Here is a 5,000-nt window from a genome sequence, read left to right as displayed (position 1 = left end):
TCTCAGAGAGAGAGAGGGAGAGAGAGAGAGAGAGAGAGAGAGAGAGAGAGAGAGAGAGAGAGAGAGAGAGAGAGAGAGAGAGAGAGAGAGAGAGAGAGTGAGGGAGCGAGAGAGCGCAATAGCAAGTGACTGGGAGAGAACGCAGCGTGTCCGAAACCTCACGGCACGCCGCAAGCAGGGGCAACATTATTATTCCAGCGTTCATATTAAACAAATTCATCAATGGCCCGACTATTAAACAAACAGGATTTTCAGGCCTGTGCATATTAACCGTGGAGCCCCGAGGGCTGCCTGTGTGAAAGCGACCCATTCAGGCATACAGCACCACCACCACACACTACCCTGGAGGTGGACAGTTGGGAGGTGGTGGAGGAGGTGGTGGAGAGATGGGAGGAGGTGGTGGAGGAGGTGAACGTCTCAAAGGCCCGTCTGTGTGCCCGCACCACTGCCCACGTGTTAGGTGTAAAGTGGCAGTGGTATGGTCAGTGGGGTGGATGGTTTACGGGTAGGTGCAGGCCTAATGGTGGAGATGGAGGAGGAGGTGGAGGAGATGGAGGGTAGATCTCAAAGAGCCGTCTGTGTGCCCACACGACGCTGCACACCACACCATTACCCACCACGCCGCAGTGAGGCCACAGGTGCCAGCACACATCAAACCTCGACACTGCGATGGAGGTGGTGAGGGGCTTAGGGATGGGGATGGGGATGGGAATGGGCAAGGGAACCTGATCTTACCCCGGGAGGAGAAGTGAGGCAGGCAGTTAGGGTGGGGGAAAGGGGGCCTGGAGACGGGGCCAGGGGCAGAAGACGTGAGAGGAGGAAAGTGGTAGAGGCAGCAGAGACAAGAGTAGAGGAAAGAAGAGGAAAGAGGAGGGGACCACGAAGTGAGGTGATGGGGATGTGAGGAGAGGCGAGCTGAGGAGGGAAAATGTTTGTGGGTGTTTGCATTACCATGGCGAAAAGGGGAGATGATGAGGAGAGGATGAGGAGGTGAAACTACAGGGAGGAGAGACTTAACACTCCTTTATTGTGAACCATCGTCCTCGATTAAAAGTGTACTTTACATAACATGTACAGTATGTTGATCTTTCCATTCAACTCAAGAAGGTAGTAACCCTCTTCTTCACCCCATACACCCCATCATTACCAGATGAATATCAACTTACTACCACAAGAAGAGGAGAGGGGAGGAGAGGACAGGAGAGGAGAGGTGAGCAGAGGAGATGCAAGGCATAAGAGGAGAGGGGAGGAGAGGGGAGGAGAGGAGAGGAGAGGAGAGGCAAGGCATAAGAGGAGAGTAGAGGAGAAGAGAGGAGGACAAATGCTTGTGGGTGTTTGAGTTAATGTGCAGGGAAGAGGTGACGAGGAGAGGATGATGAGGTGAAACTATATGGAGAAGAAGAGAAGAGAAGAGAAGAGAAGAGAAGAGAAGAGAAGAGAAGAGAAGAGAAGAGAAGAGAAGAGAAGAGAAGAGAAGAGAAGAGAAGTGAAGAGAAGAGAAGAGAAGAGAAGAGAAGAGAAGAGAAGAGGGGAGGGAGGAGAGGAGAGGGGAGGGGAGTAGAGGAGGGAAATCGAAGGGAGGAAAGGAGAGGGAGGAGAGGGAGGGAAAAATGTTTGTGGGTGTTTGAGTTAACGCGCAGTGGGCTGCCAACACAAACAGCAGTGGCAGGCTATAGGCTACAGACAGGGGCGGATCTAGCCATTTTGGGGCCCTAGACAAAATATAAAAATGAGACCCTCAAAAGTCATTGTATAGACATACAATTCTGTGATTGGTGCTATTTTAGTGTTTTGTCTCATGTATATCTCTGTTTACTTTACATAAGTGAAAATTAAGATCGAGCCAAAATTTTTTGTGTGTTTACCGCGACTGGCGTGACAGTTGGGGCCCCTTTGAAGGTCAGATTTGATCGGGGCCCTAAGCAATTGCCTAGGTTTGTCTGATGGAAAGTCCACCTCTGGCTACAGGCTGCAGTGTCGGGAGGGAGGGAGGGAGGGAGCTGAATAGCCGGATTTTTCCATCAGGGTAAACGGCAGCAGACACAGGAAGACTTGCAGGTCCACTTACGCCAAACACACACACACACACACACACACACACACACACACACACACACACACACACACACACACACACACACACACACACACACACACACACACACACACACACACACACACACACACACACACACACACACACACACACACGCAACCACACACACATCCCTCATCGGTGATGAATGTCTGAGGACAGCTCTCAACCACCAATTAAACGGCGAGAGGGCATAAATTCTAGCTGGCCAACGCCGCCAACGCACATGCCTGATCGCCTGATTTTTTTCTTTCGCCTGCCGTCCGTCCGTTCGTTCGTGAGGATCCCTTCGTAAATGTCACGCACGGGCAGACGAAGGGAAAACACCCCAGTGAGGTGAGGTGAGGGAGATGACAGAAAGAGAGAGAGAGAGAGAGAGAGAGAGAGATGGGAAGAGAGAGAGAGGCGGAGGTAGAGGGTGAAAATGGGGGGAGACACCTATGAGACCTGAGGTAAATGACAGACTTTAACAGGCCAATGCTTGTGTGAATGCTGTGACGGCTCTACCCATTTCTCGACCCTAAGTAAAATATTGACATGGGCCCTCTTGGATAGTTTTTGTTGGCCATGGCTGGGCTGACTGCTGGGAGCCCCTACAGTCTTGGTGGAGCCCTAGGCAATTGCCTAGTCTGCATATTGCACCCCTTGGCACTTCACCCCCGTGTTGTAACATTACGGTCACCAAAAAGGCTCTCTGTAATGTCATAGCAATGTTGCTATGATGCAGTTGAGTATTTCCAGCAAATAGTGTAGAGGCCCGCCAGCGACACACAAAGAGACTACAGCATAGCCATAGCAGAGAGAAGAAGAAGCAGAAGAGGGAGATATACAGAGAGAGGGAGAGTAGGAGAGAGACAGAATGCCATGGTGAGAAGTAAGAGATTAAAGTGAAAGAGAGAGGAGAAAGGGAGTACAGAAACAAAAGAGAAAAGTGAAGAGAGACAGGAGGGCAGAGAGTGGCACATTGCACTAAGAGGAAAGACAGATAGACTAAGTCAAAGAAGGAGCGCAGTGGAGAAAGGGAGGAGGAGGTGGAGGGTAGAGAAAGGAATGGAGGAAGAAAAATGAGCCAGTATGAGATGGAGGGAAAGATAGAGAGATGGAAACAGCGGAGGAGAGAAGAAGAGGAGGAGCAGGAGGTAGATAAAGGGTACAAAAAGACAGATGAGATGGATGGTATAAGAGAGAGAGAGAGAAAGAATAGGAGATGGAGGGACAGTGAGATATAGTCAGAGAGAGAGAGAGAGAGAGAGAGAGAGAGAGAGAGAGAGAGAGAGAGAGAGAGAGAGAGAGAGAGAGAGAGAGAGAGAGAGAGAGAGAGAGAGAGAAAGAGAGTCTAAATCGGGTCATCTTTGAATGAGTGGGGTCAGGTTAAGGTAGCTCTCTCCATCACGGCGCCACTTTGAACTCACAACAGGGTCACGAGTTCAACACGTCTCACGCACAGAGTACAGTGCAGAGAGCAATAGACACACACGCACGCACGCACGCACGCACACACACACGCACACACACACACACACACACACACACACACACACACACACACACACACACACACACACACACACACACACACACACACACACACACACACACACACACACACACACACACACACACTGTGTACCTGTTTGGGATCTCCTTTAGAGGCAGTGGGGGCGCCGTTGATGGGGGACTTTCATTAACCAGACGCTGATAGATGACACTACTACACCCTGGCATTCATCGAAAGAACACCACCCCCAACTCCCCCCACTCTCCATACCCATATCCTGCCCCCCCTTCCAAAAAACTCTCCTCTCTGTCCTCTTTCTCTCTCTCTCTCCTCTCTCCTCTCTCTTCTCTCTCTTCTCTCCCTCTCTCTCTCTCCTCTCTCTCTCTCCTCTCTCTCTCTCTCTCTCCCTGCTGTCTCTTGGCATGGCGACCCTTTTAAGGTGAGGCAGGAAGTAAGAGATGAAAGCAGCCATTCATTACATTACACACACGCACGCGCGCACACGCAGGCACACGCACACACACACACGTACATGTACACGTACACACACACACACGCACACACGCACGCACACCAGTCCTCTGTGTATAAAAGGAGTCTCATAAACGTCACCTTGGTACGATCAGTCCTGGTCCCCACTAAACACACACTCCATACCCCCCCCCCGTCGCCCTCCCCGCCCTCGCCCTCAGCCCCCCGCCCTCGCCCCCAGCCCTCCAATGTTTATAACAATCCCCAGCAGACACATGAGATATTGTCCATAGTAACCTGCCCTCTTGTTTCGACACTGTGGGAAAATGGACAGTGCATAAAAGCGCCTCTCTACAGCTCTATAGCTTGACAAAAGCAATATTACAATCTGTCATACAAAATGCTTGTACTACCCAACGTCTTATAAAGCCACACGCCACCACACGCATATTTGCAGGTAAACTATCTTTCAGGACACTCGAACAACACCAAGACCATAGGAGGATCTGGAAACCCCTTCATCAATATGGAATATGTGTGTGTGTAGAGTGAAAAACAGAAGCTTGTCATGTACTGAGGCTTTTAAGGGGGTCCGGAACAACTTAAGAAACAAAGCTCTTCGCGAGCATGGACTTCCTCTAATGCCCTGGGCCGTTCAGCGACTAAGTGCTTGCGTGTGTGTGTGCGTGTGTGTGAGTCCATGCGTGCACGCGCGTGTGCAAACGCTCCTGTGTGTGTGTCTGTTGACAGTGCATTAGACAAAAGTGAACCTGAACCATTTGAACTTGCTAAATTGGCACCCGATTACATACTGTATACCTGACCCTCTGTCTTTAGGGCCTAAACAAGCATGTGTGTGTGTGTGTGTGTGTGTGTGTGTGTGTGTGCATGCATGCATGCGGATGTGTGTACTCATTACCCACAGGGCTGATGTAG

At 50.6% G+C, this 5,000-nt stretch overlaps 1 protein-coding gene across 1 annotated transcript in view; it reads right to left on the bottom strand.

The window, feature by feature from the left end:
• Positions 1 to 5,000, bottom strand: part of LOC134459195 (zinc finger protein GLI2-like) — a 153,725-nt gene that overhangs the window by 37,428 nt on the left and 111,297 nt on the right. The gene's annotated exons all lie outside the window — the stretch shown is intronic.

This window comes from Engraulis encrasicolus, chromosome 12 (assembly GCF_034702125.1).
Source record: "Engraulis encrasicolus isolate BLACKSEA-1 chromosome 12, IST_EnEncr_1.0, whole genome shotgun sequence".
Taxonomy (NCBI): Eukaryota; Metazoa; Chordata; class Actinopteri; order Clupeiformes; family Engraulidae; genus Engraulis; species Engraulis encrasicolus.
Note: the sequence above shows the minus strand (reverse complement) of the source record. Positions and strands in the feature narration are given on the sequence as shown.